Source organism: Triticum urartu, chromosome 3, assembly GCF_003073215.2.
Source record: "Triticum urartu cultivar G1812 chromosome 3, Tu2.1, whole genome shotgun sequence".
In the NCBI taxonomy this organism is placed as follows: Eukaryota; Viridiplantae; Streptophyta; class Magnoliopsida; order Poales; family Poaceae; genus Triticum; species Triticum urartu.
In genome coordinates, this window is record NC_053024.1 from 546,063,755 (window position 1) to 546,090,404 (window position 26,650).

The window sequence follows — 26,650 nt, forward strand, 5'->3', positions numbered from 1 at the left end:
GCGGCTGAGGCAAACAAGCAGAATGGTTTCATGTGTTGTCCATGCACTGAATGTGGGAATACGAGGTCTTACTCTAACCGAAAAATCCTTCACTCCCACCTACTTTACAAGGGTTTCATGCCACACTATAATGTTTGGACGAGGCATGGAGAAATAGGGGTTATGATGGAAGACGGCGAAGAAGAAGAGTACGATGACAACTATGTGCCCCCTGAATACGGTGATGCTGCAACGGGGGGAGCTGGTGAAGATCAAGAGGAACCAGACGATGTGCCCAATGATGCTGCAACGGGTGAAGCTGCTGAAGATCAAGAGGAACCAGACGATGTGCCCGGTGATGATGATCTCCGCCGGGTCATTGTCGATGTAAGGACGCAATGCGAAAGTCAAAAGGAGAAGCTGAAGTTCGATCGCATGTTAGAGGATCACAAAAAAGGGTTATACCCCAATTGCGAAGATGGCAACACAAAGCTCGGTACCGTACTAGAATTGCTGCAGTGGAAGGCAGAGAATGCTGTGGCTGACAAAGGATTTGAGAAGCTACTGAAAATATTGAAGAAGATTCCAAAGGATAACGAATTGCCCGACAGTACATACGCAGCAAAGAAGGTCGTATGCCCTCTAGGATTGGAGGTGGAGAAGATACATGCATGCCCTAATGACTGCATCCTCTACCGCGGTGCATACAAGGATCTGAATGCATGCCCGGTATGCGGTGCATTGCGGTATAAGATCAGACGAGATGACCCTGGTGATGTTGATGGCGAGCCCCTCAGGAAGAGGGTTCCTGCGATGGTGATGTGGTATGCTCCTATAATACCACGGTTGAAACGTCTGTTCAGAAACGAAGAGCATGCCAAGTTGATGCAATGGCACAGTGAGAACCGAAAGAAAGATGGGAAGTTGAGAGCACCCGCTGACGGGTCGCAGTGGAGAAAAATCGAGAGAAAGTACTGGGATGAGTTTGCAAAGGACCCAAGGAATGTATGGTTTGCTTTAAGCGCGTATGGCATTAATCCTTTCGGGGAGCAGAGCAGCAATCATAGCACCTGGCCCGTGACTCTATGTATGTATAACCTTCCTCCTTGGATGTGCATGAAGCGGAAGTTCATTATGATGCCAGTTCTCATCCAAGGCCCTAAGCAACCCGGCAACGACATTGATGTGTACCTAAGGCCATTAGTTGAAGAACTTTTACAAGTGTGGAATGGAAACGGTGTACATACGTGGAATGAGCACAGACAGGAGGAATTTAACCTTAAGGCGTTGCTGTTCGTGACCATCAACGATTGGCCCGCTCTCAGTAACCTTTCAGGACAGACAAACAAAGGATACCACGCATGCACGCACTGTTTAGATGACACTGAAAGTATATACTTGGACAAATGCAGGAAAAATGTGTACCTGGGCCATCGTCGATTTCTTCCGACCAACCATCAATGTCGAAAGAAAGGCAAGCATTTCAAAGGCGAGGTAGATCACCGGAAGAAGCCCGCCATGCGTACCGGTGATCACGTACTTGCTATGGTCAATGATTTACACTACGTAATCTTTGGAAAGGGTCCCGGTGGACTAGCTGTTTCGAATGACGCTGAGGGACACGCACCCATGTGGAAGAAGAAATCTATATTTTGGGACCTACCCTACTGGAAAGACCTAGAGGTCCGCTCTTCAATCGACGTGATACACGTGACGAAGAACCTTTGCGTGAACCTGCTAGGCTTCTTGGGCGTGTATGGGAAGACAAAAGATACACCTGAGGCATGAGAGGACCTGCAATGTTTGCACGAAAAAGACGGCATGCCTCCGAAGCAGTATAAAGGTCCTGCCAGCTACGCTCTTACGAAAGAAGAGAAAGAAATCTTCTTTGAATGCCTGCTCAGTATGAAGGTCACGACTGGCTTCTCCTCGAATATAAAGGGAATAATAAATATGTCAGAGAAAAAGTTTCAGAACCTAAAGTCTCATGACTGCCACGTGATTATGACGCAACTGCTTCCGGTTGCATTGAGGGGGCTTCTACCGGAAAACGTCCGATTAGTCATTGTGAAGCTATGTGCATTCCTCAATGCAATCCCTCAGAAGGTGATCGATCCAGAAATCGTACCAAGGCTAAGGAGTGATGTGGCGCAATGTCTTGTCAGTTTCGAGCTGGTGTTCCCACCATCCTTCTTCAATATCATGACGCACGTCCTAGTTCATCTAGTCGACGAGATTGTCATCCTGGGGCCCGTATTTCTACACAATATGTTCCCCTTTGAGAGGTTCATGGGAGTCCTAAAGAAATATGTCCGTAACCGCGCTAGGCCAGAAGGAAGCATCTCCATGGGCCATCAAACAAAGGATGTTATCGGGTTTTGTGTTGACTTCATTCCTGGCCTTAAGAAGATAGGTCTCCCTTCGAGGGTCAGGGTCGCCGAGCGGTAGAGGAAACCCTAAATAGAAAGTATCGTCGGTGTGAGATACATGTGGCCGTCGGTGTCGGACACTACATCCACGTCCCACAAGTGGCGCGGGCTTTGATGCCCACGTCACTTGTGGGACGTGGATGTAGTGTCCAACACCGACGGCCACATGTATCTCACACCCATGATACTTGCTATTTAGGGTTTCCTCTACCGCTCGGTGACCCTCGATGACCCTCGTTCCCGATAAAAAAAAGAGGAAGAAGAAGAAAAAAAGAGGAGAAGAAAGAATAGAGGAGTTCTTACTCCTCTATTCTTTCTTCTCCTCTTTTTTTTCTTCTTCCTCTTCTTTTTTTATCCTTGAAGCGTTGTCGAGGCCACCCCAAACCCTAGAGAAGCAACGTCGAGGCCACCCCAAACCCTAGAGAAGCAGCATCGAGGCCACTAATTAATATTAGTTCTACATTTGCCACTAATATATCCATCTGTCATGTTTGAATAATAATTGCCATGTTGTCAATATTTGTAGAAACTATGGACACCGCCCGAGACGAAGTACAAGAAGAGTTGTTGGGGGACATAATCGCACGAGGAAGTGATGCTGTCGTCTCGTTGTTTCTCAACGACACCGATGGTCTGGAAGTAGCTGGCTATGATTATGATGGCTCCGCTGACCTAATGCCGGTGCAAGAAGGAGACCGTGAGGACGGCTCCGGTGACCCAATGCCGGTGCAAGAAGGAGACCGTGATGACGTCTCCGGTGACCGAACCGAGTCTGTCCAGGTATATATATTAGTTAAGCTTCTGCTGACTAGCTAATTGATGCATTCATTGTTTTGGTATGTACACATATTAATTAAGTCTTTGCTCTTTTTTCTAGCCCTCCGGATCGAGCACAACTTCGGTAAAGAGACGAGGCCCGAAGAAAAAGTTGAGCTCGGATGAAAAGTTTGAGATCATAGCAATCGCGCCCGACGGCCAACCGATTGAACCCCTCCGGACAAAGAGCGCATTTGTTGCTCAGTGCGGGGTTTTGGTTAGGGACAAGATCCCGATCAGCATCCAGCAATGGTTAAAGCCGGCTACAGAAGACCCTGAGGTGTCTTATGTCAATGATATGCAGAAAACTGATCTTTGGACTGAGCTGAAGTCAAATTTCACCCTGTCACCAGAGGATGATCCAGAGAAGCCAGTTAAAGAGCAATTAATCAAGTCTTTTGCTCTTAAGAGGATGGCAGAACTATTCAGGAGGTGGAAGAAAGAGCTGAATAACTTTTTCGAAAATAAAGAGACACCAGAATTTAAGGGCAGATATGAGAAGATGAAAGATCACTGGCCCGCATTTGTGGCCCACAAGACATTGGAAAAGAGTAAGAAGTTGTCGGCGACAAACAAGCAAAATGCTGCGAAGAAGAAGCATCACCATCGCACGGGGTCAGGTGGCTACCTCGTAGCCCGGCCTAAGTGGGCCAAGACTGAGAATGATCTGGTTGATAAAGGGATCGAACCAGAGACAATTAACTGGCCAGACCGTTGCCGGAGTTGGTTCTTCGGGGCTGGCGGAACCTTGGACCCTTTAACAGGGAAGTGCATTTGGACGAACGATCAAATGGACATACCAGTCAGGAAGCTTCAGCAGTATATCGAAGCAGCGCAGCAAGGGACGTTCTTTCCAGATAGAGAGAACGACGAGCTCACAATGGCCCTCGGGAATCCTGAGCACCCTGAACGGACACGAGGCACGCCAAGCTCCATTCCGTGAAAGGTTGGGTTTCCGGACGCAGGTGGTTACAAATCCCAGGAGAGGAGGAAAAAATTGCAGCAGACCCAAATGCAGGCGCTGCAAGCAAGGGTACAAGCGATAGAGGAACGAGAAGCAAATCGCAGCAAACATACTGCCGAAGCTTCCCCCGAAGCTATCCCGCCATCTCAGCGGAGAAGCAGCGTGGCTTCCACCGAGCTGCTTCAGCCGGAGCATGCCTTGACAGCTCCTGCCAGCTATCCCGTGGATGCTATCACGGAGTCTTAAAATTGCCACCTTATGACGCAATGGATGAATTTGAAGGTCAAGGCGGCTGTTGGCTCTGTTTATCCTACTGAACCCGGCGCAACTTTTCACTGCCGGCCGATTCCAGAAGGATATGCTAGGGTGATTGTGGATGAAATAACGGAGGGATTTGAGGACCTCCAGCTTGACCACCCTACCGGTGAAGGGGAGACTAGGCTGGGGTCTGCTCTGAGGACTCCATGCCTATGGCGGAAGGAGCTCATCAACCTTCCGAACTGGATGCCTCTGCCTCCTCCTCCTCCTCCGGCAAGTCAGGGCACTCCGCCTCCTCCACCGCCTCCTCCTGTGGCGAGTCAGGGCACCCCGCCTCCTCCACCGCCTCCTCCTCCAGCGAGTGACGATCAGGGCACTCGACCGGCTCCTTCTCCGGCGCGTGGCGGCACTCCGCCTCCTTCTCCGCCTGCGCCGACGCGCCCGAGCAGCCAGCCTCCTCCTTCTCCGCCTCGTCAGCAAGGGCGGAAGAGACATGCCGCTGCTCCGGCTGCTCCGGCGCGTCGTAGTCCTTCTCCTCCGCCTCGTAAGCAAGTAAAGAAGATGTGACACCCCGAGACCGATGCTAGAGAAGACTTCCATATATTCCGGGTTTCGCCTTGTGTTTCATTTGTGCTTGCCCTTTTATTTTGCATTGCATCATGTCATCAAGCCATCATATCATTAATTTTATAACTCTTCTAAATAAATTGTGTGGATCTTCGATCCATTTAAATCGAGGTAGTTCACATGGTGAAATTCTCTTTATAACATATAAAAGTCTCCTACTATTATTAGGGAGCTATATTAAAAAATCCATTGTTTTGGAATTCACCTTAACACACTTGCAAAATCCCAATGCCTTTGTTATCACAACTTTTGGCCTCTAACTTTGCTATATATCCTTTCTCTATTTTTCCGGAGCTCCACCGAGATTCTCAATCATTTCTGGACCGTCCTAGCACCCACTTTCTATTAGAACCCATTTGAATTAAATTCAAATGAGTGTGGACCTAGTTTGCCCAAACCTCTTCCAACCATTTTTGTTAAATCCTTCATTTTTTCTTGGTCCAAGGAAAATATCCCTGTTGGTCTAAGTCCTTTTCTAATTCTCTCTTTCTGTTATCCAAAGTTCTCTTTATTTTTATTTTTTATTGGGAGCCCAATTTAGCCTTCCAGGCTGGCCCTCTCCTTCTCTCTTACTAGTCTTCCTTTTAGCCCATTCCAACAAGGCCAACCCTTGACCTTTTGGCCCAAGGCCCGTATCCCTCCTAACCCTAGGCGCTTCTGGACTCTCTCTCCCTCGCGCCGCCAGAGTCAGTGAGCGCTGCAGCCTCGCTCGACCCCCTCCTCTCGTCGTGATCCTTTTCTCTCTCTCTCTCTCTCTCTCGATCTCCCACGCCCGATCCCTGTCGCGCACCTCTCCCTTCGCTCTTTCCCTCGCGCCGCCACCATGCATCACACGCATCGCACCAGGGAGAGGAGATCCCCACGCTCCTTCGTCCTCTTGCTCGCTACCTCCTCCCTCACCTGCGGCCTCCTCCTCGTCGCCCCGCGCCTCCCTGAGAGCCACCTCCGCCTCGACTAGCGCCGCCCCTCCGTCGTCCACTTCCGGCGTCTCTGACCCCCCTCTGCATCGACCTCCCCTGCGCCAAGCCCCGCTACCAGCCTGCTACCTCGCCTCCCCAACCCGAGCTGGCCCGGATCCGGCCATCTTCGACACCTTGGGTCGCTGGCCATGGACGCCTCTGTTCCATCGCCGGACGGCTGCTTCTCCGCGTGCCTCTATTCGTCGTCGTTGTCACCACAAGCCCGGTGACCGCTTCCTGCCGCTGACCACCACCATCGCCTCCTTGCTGCTGCCTTGCTGCTGCGTCGTTCGCAAGTCCCGCTGGAGGCCACACGCGAGCCCGCGTTGACTTCCCCTGCTCCACCACCATCAGCGCCCGGCAGCACCTCCTCTGTTCGTGACTCGTGCTGCTGCTGCTCGCCTTGCCACTGCCATGGCCTCTCACTTGTAGCCCCTCGCCAAGCATGCTACGTGATGTTGCCCCTTTTGTCGTTGCCAAGGCCACTAAATCCAAGGACACAAGACCGCCTCGGTGGATTCCTTTCGACAAGTACCATGACGACCGTCGAGACCGCCAAGTTCCACTACAGATGAACGTTTTGGAATCGCCAAGTCAGACTACAACGCGAAGACCATGTACAACTACTGACACCCGTGGATTTCACCAAGTATCTATACCGACGACTGAGACCCTGGTTTCGACAAGTCCCTCACGGCGACCCTGAACATCTACGAACCGTGTACTACTACCGCCGCTGTAATTTTGACGAGAAACGTGTACCACTACCGTCGCGAGTACCTCTACCATCGGCATGTACCCCTACTTCCACTATCGTCACGAGAACAACTACTTCCTCTACGAACTCGAACCGCTCGAGAATGCTTCCTTGGAAGGTATAACCACCGAGACGACGCCCGTGAACGAATGGTGCATGTTGTATGTGATGCCCATGTGTTGCTCCGTGTCCGAGTTGTTTGTTGCACGTAGCCCCACTTTTGCCTTGCCACCGTCATGTGGGAACCCGGAAACCGGGATCATCCCACCATCTTGCTTTACTCGCTCACACCCTATCTTTTCACCGGCATCTCAATCGAGTTACCGGAACCGGATCGTCGCCGTGGCACCCCTTTTCTTTCCACCATGGTGACAAATGCTTCATAATATGCTCTTGTTAAAATTTTCATAAAAACCTGCATAAACTTGCAATGTCATCCGCATCATGATAACAACAATTAAAATGCTTCAATTGTTGTTTGCTTTTAAATTACTAATGCATATGGGGTTTTACCCGGTTTGTTGTTTGTTATATCCGGCCCCATTTAAATTGTTTAGATGGTATAGTTTTTGTTATGCTTCACATCTTGCCATGTTAACCAACCTTTAATATTGTTGAGTACCTAACCTGGGAGTGAACTAAATAATTGATGTGGTGTTCCGTCAATATGCAACTCGATGCATATTGAGCTCCACTTAACTTGTAATTTTGTTTGTGCCCCTTGCCATGCCATGCCTCATTAAACCGGACATGCATCATACTTGGTTGTGCATCATGTCATGCTTATGTGGTGGTTGTTTACTATGTTGTTTGCTTCTTTCCGGGTTGTTTCCCTCGTTAGCTTCGGCTCCGTTCCGGAGTTGTGAGGATCCGTTCGACTACGTACGTTTGTCTTCTTCATGGACTCGTTCATCTTCCTTGCGGGATTTCAGGCAAGATGATCATACCCTCGAAATCACTTCTATCTTTGCTTGCTAGTTGCTCGCTCTTTGCTATGCCTATGCTACGATACCTACCACTTGCTTATCATGCCTCCCACATTGTTGAACCAAGCCTCTAACCCACCTTGTCCTAGCAAACCGTTGATTGGCTATGTTACTGCTTTGCTCAGCCCCTCTTATAGCATTGTTAGTTGCAGGTGAAGATTGAAGTTTGTTCCTTGTTGGGACATGGAGATGTTGTTCCTTGTTGGAACATGTTTACTTGTTGGGATATCACAATATATCTTATTTAATTAATGCATCTATATACTTGGTAAAGGGTGGAAGGCTCGGCCTTATGCCTGGTGTTTTGTTCCACTCTTGCCGCCCTAGTTTCCGTCATATCGGTGTTATGTTCCCGGATTTCATGTTCCTTACGCGGTTGGGTAATAATGGGAACCCCTTGACAGTTCGCCTTGAATAAAACTCCTCCAGCAATGCCCAACCTTGGTTTTACCATTTGCCACCTAGCCTTTTCTTTCCCTTGGGTTCTACAGACTCAAAGGTCATCATTATTTTAACCCCCCCCGGGCCAGTGCTCCTCTGAGTGTTGGTCCAAACTGTCAGCCGCCGGTGGCCACCAGGGGCAACTCTGGGCTGGCCTACCGGGAAGTTTGGACAATCTGAGTGTGCCCTGAGAACGAGATATGTGCAGCTCCTATCGGGATTTGTCAGCACATTCGGGCGGTGTTGCTGGATTTGTTTTACCTTGTCGAAGTTGTCTTGTAGAACCGGGATACCGAGTCTGATCGAAATGTCTCGGGAGAAGGTATATCCTTCGTTGACCATGAGAGCTTGTGATGGGCTAAGTTGGGACTCCCCTGTAGGGATCTGAACTTTCGAAAGCCATGCCCGCGGTTATGGGCAGATGGGAATTTGTTAACGTCCGGTTGTAGAAAACCTAAAGTTGACCTTAATTAAAATGCATCAACCGCGTGTGTTACAGTGATGGTCTGTTTCCGGCGGATTCCGGGAAGTGAACACGGTGTTGGGGTAATGCTTGACGTAGGTTGTTTTAGGATCACTTCTTGATCATACTTTTATCGACCGTACTTTGCCTTCTCTTCTCGCTCTCATTTGCGTATGTTAGCCACCATACATGCTAGTCGCTTGCTGCAGCTCCACCTCATACCTTTACCTTACCCATAAGCTTAAATAGTCTTGATCGCGAGGGTGCGAGATTGCTGAGTCCCCGTGACTCACAGAAACTTCCAAAACCAGCTTGCAGGTGCCGATGAGTCCGTGCAGATGATGCAACCAAGCTCAAGGAGGAGCTCGATGAAGATCTTGTCCTTTGTGTTGTTTCGTTCTAGTTGATCAGTAGTGGAGCCCAGTTGGGGTCGATCGGGGACCTTGTCGCATTTGGGGTTCTTCTTTTATTTTGGTTCCGTAGCCGGACCTTGATTCTTTTTGGATGTTGTAATGCTTTATTCATGTAATTGTGTGAAGTGGCGATTGTAAGACAACTATGTATCTTTTCCCTTATTGTATTACATGGGTTGTTTGTGAAGATTACCTCACTTGCGACATTGCTTTCAATGCGGTTATGCCTCTAAGTCGTTCTTCGACACGTGGGAGATATAGCCGCATCGAGGGCGTTACAGAAGACAACCGCTCCGTCTGCTCTGCCGGCGTCTAGCAGTACAGCCAGAGGCGGGAGGACATACAGATTCGGTCCTTCTCTGAAGACTCCAGAGAAGTTACCATACGAGAGGACCCTGGAGGAGAACGCCGAGATCGCACGATAAGAATTGAGGAACTTCTTTGAAGGGGTGAAAGCGAAGAAACATCCACCTCCGGAGGAGATGGTAGATCCGGTGAAAGTGAAGCGCACTCTGGCTGCCCTGACAAAACCACCCAAGTCTCCGCCGAAAGGAAACTATGAGCGCATTATTGGAAAGGAATTTGCCAAAGCGGAGCGGTCGGGAAGTACTGTCAGTGATCAAAGGCTGAAAGAACGACGAGCTGGGAAACAAATTGCCCAGCTCGGCGAACAAGTGAAGCAATCGTGCCCCCCGCTCAAGGTGCCTAGCGACAACGTCGCTAATGATCCAAGGATGGTGCCCGGTTATAGCAATCTTGGCGATTACCTACCTGACGATGTACATTATGAACCCATGGAGGTGCAGATACAAAGATACGAGTGCGGGAAGCCTCTCGTCAAAGATGGAAGATCTCTATCAACGATGATGCGAAGATTGCATGATTGGTACTTGAAAATCTGCAGAGACTCTGGGGGGAGGAGTACTTTGTATGTGAAAGTTAAAAAGGAGCATGACCTCATTGGAATTGAACTGTTGCCTGTTCCATTTGAGGAGTTCTTTCAGTTTTTCAATCAATTGGCCCTCGATAAAACAACGGTCACCTGCTACTGTCTGTAAGTAGTACTACTTCTGTCATTAAGTCTCTCTATATAGCTCAGCTCTTTCATTGCATGTATTTATAATCATCCTCACTATATTATGCAGATTGAAGATCGCCGAATTGAAGAAAAGACAAGTTGGTGATATTGGGTTCATTAACACATATCTCATAGATGCAACTCAGGTTAAATTTCATGCCGCAGATACCGAGGCCAACTTGCTACGATCGTTGATAATAAATGAAAACAAAGATATAATACTCTTTCCTTACAACTTCAAGTGAGTGTTACTGTCTTGTGCGTATTCGGTTTCCCTTATATATTAGTCAAGGTTATAGTAATGTAATTGATGAGTTATGCATGTGTGTGCAGTTACCACTATATTCTCCTAGAGATTAAGCTTGAGTAGGGACTAGTAACTGTCTTAGTCTCAAGATGAAAAGATCCCCAGGACTATGCGGACATGACTCAAATGCTCGAGAAGTAAGTTAAATCGATGATTATCCACCATATCAGCAACTTTGTTCATTTCCTGATATATCAAGTAATTGTTTTCTTTGTCTGGCAGGGTTTGGAAAAAATTCTCCAAAAAAGCTCCAGGACTCCCGAAGAAGCTGCAATTTAGACACCCGAAAGTAAGTACTATAGTAGCATGTTCCGCGCATCTCCTATTTATTTGGCGTTCTTGCTTATCAGTTTGATTGACCTATATTTCTTGTAAAGTGGTTGTGGCAGGAACAAGGGAATGATTTTTGTGGATACTACGTTTGCGAGTCCATCCGCCACACGACCTGTGAGCGGGGCTACACTGACGAACAATATGAAGTACGTAAATAACAACATTCACAATTTTATTTTATTACCATCATTTGTGTTGAGTTTCATTCATTCATATATATATATATATATGTATTGACCCCCTTCTTCAAATTAGATGTTTCAGAAGCGGGATGAACTCCTAGTACCAGCTCGCATGCGAGCAATTCAAGAGGAATTGGCGGCATTCTTTCTTGACCACGTGATCACTGAAGATGGAGAATACTATGTGGACCATGAGTCCGTATGATTATATTTGTAAGAGATAATTATTGTATATATGTAGCCGGTAGTGTCGGATAGATATACGAGAACTTGTTGTTCGACCAATCTCTCGGAGAAGGAGAGGTGGTCGATATCACTTCTCTCTGTATGCATATATGTTCATGACGATCTTCTGTTTCCTTCGTTTGCTTACTAGCTAGCTAGCGTGTCTAGTCCTCTCTATACGTATGTATAGTACGTAGCATCGACCAAGCACGGACATATGAGAGGACACTTCTCTCTATTAATTATAGCTAGCTAACACAATATATGAAACACCTAAATTAACCCCCCAAAACCCCCAAACCCCCCCCTTCAGAAACAAAAACAAAAACCCCAGCCACAGAAATGCTGACGCGTGGATGCCTATTGGTCCCGGTTGGTGCCACCAACCGGGACCAAAGGGTCTCCTGCCTGGGCTCCGCGCACAGGCCACGTGGAGGCCCATCAGTCCCGGTTCTGGATTGAACCGGGACTAAAGGGACAGGGCATTAGTACCGACCCTTTAGTCCCGGTTCAGGAACCGGGACAAAAGGCCCTTACGAACCGGGACAACAGGCCCTTTTTCTACCAGTGGAGCACAAAATGGCATAGAATAAGAAGATCAAGTAATGAATGAAAGTGTTCTAAAAATGTAAAGAATGAAACTTAATTTAGAATTGAAATTGAACTTTGAATTTTGAGCAAATTTTGTTGCCGTCTGCCAAAATAAGCTCAAATATTTTAGGTATCCCCTACTGCAAAACTAATCGATTGGTTTCGAATTTTGATTGTGCTTGTTAAACACAAAGTATTTATATAACTAATATTTAGTGAGCTCTTGCAGATGTTGAGCGGGTGATGGACAGTGGTGGTGGTTCATTCGGGTGAAATGTTTCTGATTGTTATATTTAGTTTGTTTCTAGGCACTAGTAGAAAATGGGTTAAATGTAAAGCACATTAGTGCCGGTTTGATTTTGAGCCGACACTAACGTGTGCATTAGTGCTGGTTCCAACGGTTAGCTGGCCGCTCTCATTAGTACCGGTTCGTGGCGAACCTTTAGCACCGGTTCGTGCCACAAACCAGTACTAAAGTGAGTGGTGGCAGGATGTTGTCAGTCTAGGGCCCCTCCAGCACCTTTAGTACCGGTTCGTATCACGAACCGGTACTGAAGGCCGTCCTACATAAACCCTTCGTCCACCCGTGCTCGCTCTATTCTTCCCCTTTCCCCTCTCCTCTCTGTTCTTTCCCTCTTCCTCTCAAGCTCATCACACATTTTGCCCCAAATTTGTCAAGATTTGAAGGCCCCCATCCATTTAAATGATCACAAAGGTTAGCAACTTTGTCCTTTCATCTCTCATTGCTAGATTAGCTCTTGCAATGCTTTATATAGTGATTGATTTGTGAGTTTAGTAATTTGGGAGGAATTATATATATGTGCTAGTATTTTATTTATATGCAATTTGAGGTCAAAAATAACACTTAGTTTGCATATGTAGGTGTGGTTTACTTAGTGCCTTCTAAATCTCCGTCGTAACCACCGTCGATCGCCCGCAACGTCCCGTCGCCGGCACCACCTTGTGGTGAGCCTCTTGTTCATGAATGTTTTATATAAAAAAATTGATGTTTGTGTGATTTGGATATATAGTTACTCGTATAATTATCTTACCCATATGTTGTTTGTTATACATAGTGCCATGGTTTTGATATCCGTCCCCGTCGGCCCTCGTCCGGGTTATGATTCGGATGTGGTATATTCTATTTTAAAACTATTTGTTGCATTTCGTGTTTATGACAAATTATGCCCATCAAGTTGACATAGATATTTGTATGTAGGAGGTAGTTGAACCGGAAATTCCAACCGACCCTATTGTCGAGAGGTTAAATTCAGTTGAAAGAGAAAACGAGGATTTGAAGGAAAAATTGAAAAGAATTGAGGGGGAGAAGATGGAATTGGAGTTGCATGTTGCCGATGTCGTCGATGATCACAAGATTAAGATGGAGAAAATGCGCTTGAAGATTAGAAAGATTAGAAAATATGCCATTCATAGTGAGGCTTGGTATCATTATGCTATTGGATCAATTGTTACCTTAGTTGCGATCTTGATCGCATTTGTTGTTGCATTTAAATTCTTTAGCTAGAGAGTTATTTGTTTGTTGCATTTAAGTGTTGTATGAACTTTATGTATGAACTTGTATTAATTTGGTCTTTTTCGGTGTTATGTAATGAAGATGAGCCTACAATGGATGTACGATGACCGATGCTCTCCCGAGTTCATTAATGGTGTGCAAACTTTTCTGCTTGCGGCTTAGGCAAACAAGCGGGCGGATGGTTTTATGCCTTGTCCATGTGCTGGATGTAAGAATGATCTAAATTACTCTAAGTCAAGAACCATTCACGTCCACCTGTTTAAGTCCGGTTTCGTGCCCCACTATAATGTTTGGACCAAGCACGGAGAAAGAGGGGTTATGATGGAAGACAATGAAGAAGAAGAGGATGACGATAGATATCCTGGCCATGGGTTCCCTGAATACAATGATAAAACAATGGGGGAAGAAGCTGAGCCAGTAATGCAGGAAGAAGCTAAGCCGGCAATGCTTGAAGAAGCTAAAGAAGAGGCATCAAATGAGCCCGTTGATGATCTGGGTCGGGCCATTGCCGATGCAAAGAGAAACTGTGCAAGTGATTTGGAGAAGAAGAAGTTGCAGCGCATGTTAGAGGATCACAAAAAAATGTTGTACCCGAATTGCGTAGGTGACAAGAAAAAGCTGGGCACCATACTGAAATTGCTGCAATGGAAGGCAGAGAATGGTGTATCTGACAATGGATTTGGAAAGTTGCTGGTAATGATAAAGAATATGCTTCCAAAGGGCAACGAATTGCCCGAGAGTACGTACGAAGCAAAGAAGGTTGTCTGCCCTCTAGGGTTAGAGGTGCAGAAGATACATGCATGCCCTAATGATTGAATCCTCTACCGCGGTGAGTATGAGGATTTGAACGCTTGCCCGGTATGCAGTGCATTGTGCTATAAGATCAGCCGTGATGACCCTGGTGATGTCGAGGGCGAGCGGCCCAGGAAGAAGATTCCTGCCAAGGTGATGTGGTATGCTCCTATAATACCACGGTTGAAACATTTTTTCCAAAACAAAGAGCATTCCAAGGCGATGCGATGGCACAGAGAAGACCGTAAGAAAGACGGAAAGTTGAGAGTACCTGCTGACGGGTCATAGTGGAGAAAAATCGAGAGAAAGTACGGGAAGGAGTTTGCAGATGACGCAAGGAACATATGGTTTGGTCTAAGCGCAGATGGCATTAATCCTTTTGGGGAGCAGAGCAGCAACCATAGCACCTGGCCTGTGACTCTATGTTTGTATAACCTTCCTCCTTGGTTGTGCATGAAGTGGAAGTTCATTATGATGTGAGTGCTCATTCAAGGCCCTAAGCAACCCGGCAACGATATTGATGTGTACCTAAGGCCATTAGTTGAAGAACTCTTACAACTGTGGAATGGAATAGGTGTACATGCGTGAGATGAGCACATGGGGGAAGAATTTAACCTAAAGGCATTGCTGTTCGTGAGCATCAATGATTGGCCTGCTGTCAGTAACCTTTCGGGACAGACAAACAAGGGATACCGCGCATGCACGCACTGTTTGGACGATACCGACAGTATATATTTGGCTAATTGTAAGAAGAATGTGTACCTGGGACATCGTCGATTTCTTCCGAGCAGGCATGCCGTAAGAAAGAAAGGCAAGCACTTCAAAGGTGAGGCGGATCACCGGACGAAGCCTCGCCACCGTACTAGTGCTGATGTACATGATATGGTCAAGGATTTGAAGGTAGTCTTTGGAAAGGATCCTGGCGGATAACCTGTTCCGAATGACGCTGACAGACGCGCACCCATGTGGAAGAAGAAATCTATATTTTGGGACCTGCCCTATTGGAAAGACCTAGAGGTCCGCTCTGCAATCGACGTGATGCATGTGACGAAGAATCTTTGCGTGACCCTGCTTGGCTTCTTGGGCGTGTATGGGAAGACAAAAGATACACCTGAGGCATGGGAGGACCAGAAACGTATGCACGGAAAAGACGGCATACATCAGGGTCATGCCAGCTACACTCTTACCAAAGAAGAGAAGGAAATCTTTTTTGAATGCCTACTCAGTATTAAGGTACCGTCTGGCTTCTCGTCGAATATAAAGGGAATAATAAACATGACAGAGAAAAAGTTCCAGAACCTAAATTCTCATGACTGCCACGTGATTATGACGCAACTGCTTCCGGTTGCATTGAGGGGGCTTCTACCGGAAAATGTTCGATTAGCCATTGTGAAGCTATGTGCATTCCTCAATGCAATCTCTCAGAAGGTAATCGATCCAGAAATCATACCAAGGTTAGAGAATGATTTGGTGCAATGTCTTGTCAGTTTTGAGTTGGTGTTCCCACCATCCTTCTTCAACATCATGACGCACGTCCTAGTTCACCTATGCGAAGAGATTAACATTTTGGGTCCTGTATTTCTACACAATATGTTCCCCTTTGAGAGGTTCATGGGAGTCTTAAAGAAATATGTTCATAACCGTGCTAGGCCAGAAGGAAGCATCTCCAAGGGCCATGAAAATGAGGAGGTCATTGAGTTTTGTATTGACTTTATTCCTGACCTTAAGCCGATTGGTGTTCCTGAATCGCGGCATAAGGGCAGACTGGATGGAAAATGCACGCTAGGAGGGGATCAAATAATATGTATGGATGGACATTCTCTCACTGAAGCACACTACACAGTTCTACAGAATTCCGCCTTGGTGGCTCCGTATATGGACGAACACAAGAATTTTCTATGCTCCAAACACCCGGAGCGGTCTGATGACTGGATTACATGTGAACAAACCAGGAGTTTCGCCGGTTGGTTGCAGACACGTACCATGCATGACGCCTCTATTGAAGATGACCTATACTCGTTGTCCCAGTTACCATCTTTGAATATAATGACTTTCAAAGGGTACGAGATAAATGGTAATACATTTTACACGATCGCCCAAGATAAGAAGAGCACCAACCAAAACAGTGGTGTCCGCTTTGATGCAGCAACCAAGACGGGAAAGGAAACATATTATGGTTATATACAGGACATATGGGAACTTGACTATGGACGTGGTTTGAAGGTCCCTTTGTTTCAGTGCAAATGGGTCAATATGACACGAGGCGGGGTAACGGAAGACCCGCAGTACGGAATGACAACAGTGGATCTCAACAATCTTGCGTATGCAGACGAACCATTCGTTCTAGCCAATGATGTGGCACAGGTTTTCTATGTGAAGGACATGTCTACCAAGCCAAGAAAAAGAAAAGATAAGAAAGCGAATGCATCATACGATGAGCCAAAAGCGGCACATAGTTCTTTCTGGGAAGAGAAACATCGTGGGAGTGGATGAAAAGATAGGCATGTTAGGAGATTATGAAAAGTTTGATGAAATTGCTCCATTCATAGTGAATATTGACCCGAGCATCCCGTTAAATGATGAAGATTTTCCATGGTTACGGCGCAAAGGGACACACGCGAAGAAAAAGTTTCACACCCAAAGATCTGGGATGTGATCGGCTTCACTATCATCACTTTCTTCTGTGTTTCACACCCAGGATGGAATCTCTGTAATAGTTAGGGTAGATATGTGTTTTGGCATTTGAAACGCGAAGAAATTTTATGTGCAAACAAATTCTTTCATGCATTTACTGATTTTTTAGCTAAATTGAAAAACACTTCAAATGAACTCCGAAAAGGTTGAAAGTTGGAATGGTATCATAATTTCACCCACATAGCATGTGCAAAAAAGTAGAGAGGGTTACGGCAAAAACTGGATGCACTTCGTGTACAAAATGAACAATCTCTTTCGAACTATCAGGGTTTCGGACGAAAACTCATCTGTTACGAAGGCATTTCATTTTTTAAATAACCTAAGCATTACCAAATTGAATATAATGATAAAACACACTAACATTAAACATAATAAAAAAATCACTGAAAAATGTATTCACAAAGAAACTCTAAATACAGCAAAAACAACTAAAAATAAATAAAACAAAATTAATAATGCAGAAAAGGAAAAAAAGAAAAAAAAGCCCGCCTACTGGGCCACAGCGGCCTGCATACGACTAGAAACCCAACATGTTGTTGGGCCAGGATGCAGGCCCGCAAGCCCAATAGGCCCCACATGGCAGAGTAGCAGAGGTAGGCCCAGAAGACCTGCATTTGAGAGGAGCTCAGTGCAGTGCCTGCGCCAGGGCTTATAAACTGGTCCTGGCACTCCTCAACTAGCAAGGTGGGACTAAACATCTGCGCCCCTCGCCTGCCAGCGCACCCCCAATTAGTACCGGGTCGTGGCACCAACCGGTACTAAAGGGGGGTCTTTAGTATCGGTTGGAGCCACCACCCGGTACTAAAGGCCTGCCCTTCCCGCCGCTTGGCCTGGCCAAAACAGATCTTTAGTACCGGTTAGTGGATCCAACCGGTACTAAAGGTCCATCCTATATAAGAAAACACTTCGCAATTTTGCAGTTTCATCTCCCAATTCCTCTCTACTTCATCGCCGCCGCCCCGTCCCGCGCCGTCGCCGCCGCCGTCACCGTCCCCGTCGACTTCGCGCCGCCCCCGTCGCGTCCTTGTCCCTGCACCGCCCCGCGTCGCCGTCGCCGTCGCCTCGACCTCGCCCGCGCTGTGAGCCTTTGTCCCTCCACGCCGGCGCCGTCGATCGCCTTGCCTCGCCGTCATGGGCGTCCCCGCGCGTCCCCGCACCGTCGCCCTGCACACACACAGCACATACACACATACAGAATTTTTGATCTGTTTTTAGTTTTTAGTTTTTCTGTTTTTAGTTTTTAGTTTTTAGTTATTAGTTATTAGTTATATATATAGAAATGTTAGTTTTTAGTTTTCTGTATTAATGTTAGAATGTTAGTTTTTAGTTATTAGTTATATATAGAAATGTTAGTTTTTAGTTATTAGTTTTCTGTATTAATGTTAGAAATGTTAGTTATATATAGAAATGTTAGTTTTTTCTGTATTAATGTTATAGAAATGTTAACGAAAAAATTTGTTATAGAAATGTTAGTTTTAGATATGGTCAATGTTTTTTTAGTTTATTATATTTTTACTTATAAAATTTAGAATTTGCATATATGAAATCACAATTCATCATTTAAAAATGTTACTTTACTTTTGCAGCATATAGTATTTGTTGTCGATGATGCCCGGCCCGCATCCTCGCCGTCGACCCGTTTGCGACGACGTCCTGCTTCAGAGGACCCATGTCCGGGACTGGGCTCCGCCGGGCTGGCACTGGGAGGTGCTACCTTCAGGGGCGCGACACTTGGTGAGGAACCCGGCCCCGGGTCCCGTCGTCGACCCTGATCTCCTTTGGTGGCGTTCGCGTGGGCCACTTTCGGTGCGGAGGGAGCCGGCCCCGCCGGAGGTGGTACATCGTCGTGTCAGGGAGGAGGACGAGCACGTCCATCGCTACATGGCTGCTATGGACGTCAGGTTCTCCAATACCTGGCAGGTTCTTTGGGGAGATCACCCGAGCTATGATCCAGTGATGGTTCCTTCACTTTGGTTGTCCACCGCCCACACCTCAGGAACCGCGAGTGGCCTAGATTACTCTCTAGTATTCGATCTTTATTAGCTAGCTAGCTAGTGATGTATTCGATATATAATATTCGAGATGATTTATTCGAGATTATATATATTATTCGAGATGATGTATTCGAGATTATATCTATTATTTGAGACGATGTCTTCGAGATTATATTCGATGATGCTTATTATGTACTATGATTGATTCAGTTTTTCCTTATTAATTGATTGCATCCATGCATTGTAATTTGAATACTAAACTGTTTTATATTTCTTTTGGATTAGTTAAATAAAAGCTATGGCGGACAATACCGGCAGAGAGGGAGAAGAGGCCCTGTTCAATATCATACGCCATCCTCGCGGGCCAGATGATGATCAGAATGAAGAAGATTATGACGGCTCCGAATATCTAAACAACACCGGGGAGGGTGATATGATATTCGATCGCGACGACCGAATTGATGAAGTCATGAACTATGATTATGAACATGACGAAGAAAATGTTGATCTTGAAACAACAAAGTCCGGCAAGGTATATTTATATAAGCAGGCATATGGTGATCATCACATGTTTTAAATGACTTGAAGATATATTAACGAATCGATCTTTCTTCTTTCAGCCATCCGGATCGAGCAAATCTTCAGGCAGCAGGACAGTACGAGGCCCAAAAAAAGTTGAAGGAGGGCATAAAGTACAATATCGAGGCCATCAAACCTAATGGCGAACCATTAGCGCCTAAGAAGATTGCGGACAAGTTCAGTCGTCAGTGCGGAGTTATTGTGAAGGACCAACTCCTGATCTCCCTTCAAGAATAGAGAGAGCCAGCAAAGCCATGTCTAGATCTTACTTTTGTCGATGACAGACAAAAAGTTCTGCTTTGGGAAACTCTCATGGAACATTTCACCCTACTAGATCATTTCACGGATGCAGATGTGGAGAAAGTCAAGGATGCTGCTCTTAGGAAGATGGCGGTTGCATTCAACAACCACAAGTAACGTGTGTGGGACAAGTACGTCAAGGGAGGAAGGAAGACTCCAGTATTCAAGGGAACACTAGAGAAGCAAAGTGCTCATTGGGACGATTTCATGAAATTCAAGGACTCGGAATTATCTAAGGAACGGTCGAGAATAAACAAGGCCAATGCCGCAAAAAAGGATAAGTTCCATAAGCTGGGGCCAGGTGGCTACGCGGTGGCAATGCCTAAGTGGGATAAGTTTGAGAAAGAGATGGAGGATGCAGGTGTCACTCCAGTTACATTGAGCTGGCCCCCCAGGTGCAGGACTTGGTTCTATGCGCATGGGGGGGGCGTTGGACCCGAAGACAGGCATAGTTTCGAAGAAGGCATGTCTAAACGGAGCCAAAGATAAGATACTTGTTGCAATAGAAGAGGCTCGATCGGGGGTGTTCGAGCCCAACAGAGAGAACGATGAGCTTACGCGGGCCCTGGGAAATCCTGAACACCCGAGAAGAACACGAGGCAAGGGCATTATTCCGTGGTATGAGGGGTTTTCAGACTGAAACGTGGACTACAGAAGCCATGCGAGAAGGAAGATTGCGGAGGAGAAGAAGAGGAAGATGTAGGAGGAGCAGAGGAAGCGGGACTATGAACGCCTTCAAGGCCTAGAATCAGCGCACGCGGACTTGGCAGTCAAATTCCAGCGGCAGCAGGAGCAGATCGACTCACTTAGCCAGCAAAAGGGGTCTCAGCAGTGGCAGCAGCTAGCGGATGATCCATCATTGGATAGCACCGTCCCATCCATGCTGAGAAGCAGCGTGGGTTCCGCCCCGGGCGACGCAATGCTGGATAGATACCCCGTGGATGACATCATGGAGAACACTAACTGCGAGCTACACTTCAGAATTAAGAACATATCCATGAAGGTGGCGGACGTCGTTGCTTTTACAAATCTCCCCGAGGCAACCTTCCATTGCAACCCAATTCCAGCGGGCTATGCTCGTGTCTTGGTTGATGAGGTGGTGGACCAATATTCGAGGCTAGACCTTGACATTCCTGGAGGTGACGAGAAGCACACACTGGGAGAGGCCAAACATCGTATCATCCTATGGAGAAAGGATTGCATCATCTTTTGAAGGCCACCGACACCGCGTCAGCCGACTCCTCGTCGAAGTCCGCCACCGAGTCAGCAGACTCCCGCTCCTCCAAGTCCACCAATGCGTCGGGCCACTCCTCCTCCATGTCTCGCAAAGCGTCAGGCCACTCCTCCTCGAAGTCCAACACAACGTCAGACCACTCCTCCTCCAAGTCCGGCACAACTTCAGGCCACTCCTCCTCCAAGTCCGGCATAGCTTCAGGCCACTCCTCCTCCTCCAAGTCAGCCACGTCAGCCGTCTCCGCCGCCTCAGCAATCCCGGAAGAGAGCTGCCGCAACTATGGTGCGTAGCGGTACAAGTCGAGGTAGTACGGGAGGTACATGCGGAGGCAAGCGATTTCAATATGGTCCAAGCCTCGCGCCTCTTCCGCAGAGGCCTTACGACAAGTCCGAGGAGGAAAACGCAGCCATAGTGAAGGCCCATGTGGAAGCCCATTTTGCACCAAAAACGCCACCGCTGCCGACGGAGAAAGTGCATGAGGAAAAGATTGACCACTTCATTCGTATGGCTAGAGCACCAGCTCCCAAGCCCGTTGACACAGACTATGAGTGCCACCTCAGGAAGTTAATCGAGCACGTCTACAGAATGAGGCGAGCTCGAGCTCGAGCAAATTAGCTGGCAAAAATGCGGTAAAACCGTTCCCCAGCTGGGAGAACAGGCGGCGCAATCAATCCCCCTGCTTGTTGTGCCAACAACACATGAGAGTACGCGCACCCAATATTATTGTGGGCAAACCGTTAACGTTCCCCAGCTGCGCGATGTTGTAATAACCGAGCAGCATATAACGCAGGCTGAAATGCTCAAGATCACTGTTGGACAACTCCTCGATATTGAGCCCATGTCTCCGCTTAGAGAGGAGGAAATAAAATGGAAATATGTCTGGGGCCAACCTTTGGTCGAGCCAGACGAGGTCAAGAAGCTCCCAATGAGAATGTATGAATTGCATCAATGGTACATGAACATTATCAAGATTTCCAATCGAGAGTCCCTCATGGTGAATGTCAAGAAGGATCATTACTTCCATGAGAAAGTTGTGTCCGTTGAGTATTCAGAACTATTTCAGTTATACAATCAAGACGCACTCGACAAATCTATCGTTGGTTGCTATTGTCTGTAAGTGATTTCTTTCTGTAATTTAAGTCTCAAGCTAGCTGTAGTGATCATTTTGATCAATCATTACCTGTAATTATCCTCACTATATTCTTTTATGTGGTATTATGTAGGATGAAGATGTATGAAATGAAAAAAGGTGCACGCTATGGCATTGGGTTCATTGACCCAAATACCATTAATGAATACACATGGAAATTAGATACATATTATCGAGCAAGTGTAGAGGAAAGCATGCTAGAGTTCTTCAAGCGCCTCAAATACAATGAAGATATGCTACTTCCTTACAACTTCCTGTGAGTCACACTGTCTTGTACTACAAATTCTGTTTTTGCTTACTAGCTAGCTACATGTTTTTTCTTACATATATATATGCCCGCTAAATTAAGACATGCAAACGTGTGTGCATGTCATTAAAGTTGATGAAGGAATAGTTGAAGTACTGGACTCACTACTTAAGAAAGAAAGTGACTACACCATCGTGAAGGGGATAGTCGACAGGTAATTTCAATCATTATTAACTATATCTCGGCCTATTTAATTAGTTCATCATTTCTTGATAACAACTATTTAATAACCCCTTTATTCATTTTCTTTGTCGGCGGGCAAGGCTTGGGCAAAGTTCATCAACGTCACTCTAGGCCAATGGAAACAAAAGCTGAAATGGTAACGACCCAAGGTAAGTAATTAAGTAGTACTAGCTAGCTAGCTGCCATCTCTTTAATTATCATGCTTGATTAATTATTATCTGATCAAATTCCATTCTCGTAAAGGCCTTGAAGCAGGCGCCGGGGAATGATCTGTGTGGATACTACGTTTGCGAGAACATTCGCATGATGGCGTTCCAAAGGAGCAGATCTCAAAGACAGGACCAGGTACGTTTGTCAGAACACCATTCACAATTTTTACACCATTATCGATATCTAGTCACACAACTAATACACATGCATATTGATCTCCTTCTTAACAGTTCAGAGAGGTGCGGGAGAAGCTCCTACCAACGGAGCGCATACAAGCAATTCAAGAGGAAATAGCGGGATTTTTGCTCGACCAGGTCATAGATACGAACGGAGAATACTATTACCCGCTATCGCCCCCATGAACCACTTCCAATTGTCATCGTGCTCCGAAGGCACCAATTAGGCTAATGCCACTGGCTCCGAAGGCACCAATTAGGAGAAATTGTATATAGCTAGCTAATTGTATATATATACATGTGTGTATGTGTGAATTAATGGTGGTTGTGAGACATCCGATGATATATATATATATGATCGGTTCTACTAGAAATTCTATTTATATATATGCATAACGCGTACAATATGCAGTATCGTAAAATACCAGCAAACGAAAAAGAATTAAATGGAAAACACAAAATTAAATGAAAAAGAAATCATAAACCCCCCAATCTTTTAATACTGGTTGGTTTCACCAATCGGTACTAAAGGGCTCCCTGCCCTCGGAGCTGGCTCGTGCCACATGGTTGCCCTTTAGCACCGGTTCATGCGGAACCGGTACTAAAGGGGGGGGCCTTTAGTCCCCACACTTTAGTGCCGGTTACCGAACCGACACTAAAGGGCCTTACGAACTGGTGCTATAGCCCGGTTCTGCAGTAGTGAGGGAAGGTTATACTTAGTTGTGCATGTGTCGTGGTGGGCGCACGACAGATGCCAAGGGATGGCTAAAGATAGGAGGAGACTCGAGGGCACTGGTGGGCTCCAAAGGCGAGGTCGGCATGAGCGAGCGCGGGACGCAAGACATACCCAGGTTCGGGGCTCTCCGGAGAGATAATACCTCTAGTCCTGCCAAGTGTAGTTGATGTGTATCAGTACAGACTTGCTCCTTGAGCTGTATCGGGGAAGAAGGAAGGCAGGCCAAGGCTTAGGCTGCTCCCACTCCGTGTGTGTGTTCTACTGATCAGTCTCTCTGTGTTCGCCTATGTGAGTTGCTTGCCCCCCTGCATGGAGGCTTCCTGGGGGGTTTTATAGGTCAACCCCCCAGGAGTACAATGGTAATGTTACAAGGCCGTGGGACCGGGTTGTCATTGTCCAGGAAGCCGGTGCTGGGACCCGCCGGGGGTCTGGGCTCGCCGGGTTCTCCGGACGCGGGGCCCGTCGGGTATGAGGGCACTGTTGACCGTCTTGTCAATCATTAGGGAGTGGCCAGGTTGAGTCGGCTACAGGGGCGCTCCGTCAGGTTGCCGCTTGCTGGCGTCATTGGTGACGATGGTTGCACTGTTGCCACGCCGGCCCTAGTTAGCGGGTAGGTGGGGCACTGTCGCCACGCCTCGGCTGACCAGAGACATGGGCGGGGCACTGTTGCCTTGGTCATCGGTAGATGGAGACTCGTCCCATAGTACGACTGGGATGGGACGGGAGCTGACCCGTGGCCGGGTTGAGGAATGCGTCAAGGGTGGAGCTGGCTTGTTGGAGAAGTCTTGATGTGTTGGGTTCGTCTGTCTCGAGCTGGTTGTTGGGGCTGAGTTGAGGAGTTCGGCCGGATTGCAGAGTTTGGCCGGGTCGAGCGACCCGGCCAAGCGTGAGCCGGCATGAGGGGCATTGCTAGCCCCATTGTTTTTGAAAAGGATCCGGGTTCCGTTGCCTGCCGAGGGTTCATCCCCCCGACAGTAGTCCCCGAAGCTGTGAAGGTCCGCCGTCTTCGGAAGGGAGGGCCTTCGCAGTTCCCCCCTTAAGGAGGTGAATTTCGCGGCCGCCGGGTCCGGCCACACCCATTGTGTGCCGGCTTCCAGAAGCCGGATCACGGCACCCCGGCAAGGGCGGCAAATCGAAGAGTCTGTCGAATCTTGGGGCGATCTTTTAAACTTTGTGCGGACACCACATGGTGCCTGGAAGCCGTAGAGGCCTGACAGGACACGCGCGCAATAGGACAGGGCGACGTACTGGTGGCTCGTGGCCACACGCCCTCGGCCCAGGCGCGCGGATTTATTACGGCGCCCGTGGGCCGGTTGCCATTCTCGATGCAGTTACTGCACGCGTATGTGCGCAGTTATTGCGGGGAAGTTGAAGGGGCGAGCGCAAACGATCCCACTTCCCCATGCTTCGAATCGTGGGCTATAAATTGGGGGAGGGGGTGGCAGAAGTCATTCTCGCACGCGCTCCCCTGCTCCTTCTTCCTTCCGCTGCTTCCTGCGACCGCTGCGCACTGCGACGCCCGCTGCCTGGAGTAGAGCTTCGTCGTCGTCTTCTTCCTTCCTCTCTTTCGTCTTCGCCCATGGCGCTGCCATCGGGCTCGTGGATGGGCTCGACCGTCACCCTGGACGACATTGCCTATCTCCGCACCTCTAGGCGCTTGTCGGGAGAGACGGAGGTTGCCGTGCGCCTGCCGCGGGGCGAGCTGGGGCCACGGCCAGAGGGCACGGAGCGGGTGGTCCTCTACCCGCACTTCAAGTGCGAGTTCGGGCTTCCCGCGAGCACCTTCTTCAACGACTTCCTGGAGTTCTTCGGGCTCCAGCCGCGCCATCTTGGCGCTGGCACCATCGTGCAACTTTCGGGCTTTGTCACCCTCTGCGAGGGGTACCTAGGGGTCGAGCCTTCGATCGACCTCTGGGTGTGCTTCTTCTCCTTGAAGCAGCAGGGGCCGAGGGCCTGGGAGATGTCCGAGTGCAGGGCCGCCGTCATCTCCAAGCGGTCGGGCGCTGACTGCCCGAAGATGCCACTGGAGGATTCTGCCAAGGAATGGCAGAATTCTTTCTTCTATGTCCGCAACCTTGGTGTGGACTGCATCAACTTGCCGCCCTTCATCAACTCGCCACCACGGGAGAAGAAGAACTAGGGTTATTACCCCAAGCATCCGTCGCATGAGGTGCTCAACCTGTGCGAGCGAGTGTCGGTGATGAAGGAGCAGGAAGGGCTCACCGGCACCGATCTCATCACCTCCTTCATCAGTTGCCGAGTGCTGCCGCTGCAGCAGTGCAGCCATCTCATCGGCGAGATGACGGGGCTTGAGGACCCACCCGCATATCGAACTTGCACCTAGGGGCAGACCAAGTCGCCCGCCGGGTCAACGACATCTCCAAGGCCAACCTGCGGGATGACTGGGAGTTCGGGAAGTCTCCGTACAGCCAGGCAAACCCGGCGCCCGCAGTGAGTCCCTGGTCTCCATTCTTTGCTGCTACTCATCTTCTTGTTCACCCCGACGCGACGTGGGAGATACTTCTGAACACCATCCAGCATCCTTACGACCGGGCGTGGACGCAGGTGGCCCGTGCTGCCTCGGAGGAGCCCAAGGCCCATGGCGGACGGGCGGGCGCGACCGCCGACGCAGGCGCGGGGCGCCGAGCGGGTAAGCTTGTCTTCATTTCTTCGAGTTGCCGGCTCCAGGACGGTCTTGGGGACGCTGACGCGTGTTGCTGCTGTAGAGGTGGCAGGTGGCAGAGGCGGCGGCGCGGCCGGAGCCGGGTCGTCTCGGGGGGCGCCGGCGGCGAGACGACCGCAAGGGAAGGACAATGTCGCGCCGTGGGCCGGGACCGCGAAACGCGCGACAGACCCGGCCGGTGGCGTGAAGCCGCCTGCCAAGAGGACGTGCGGCGTTCTACAGGAGAGAGCGGCGAGGCTCACCATTCCGGTGGTGCCGGGGTGAGCTTCC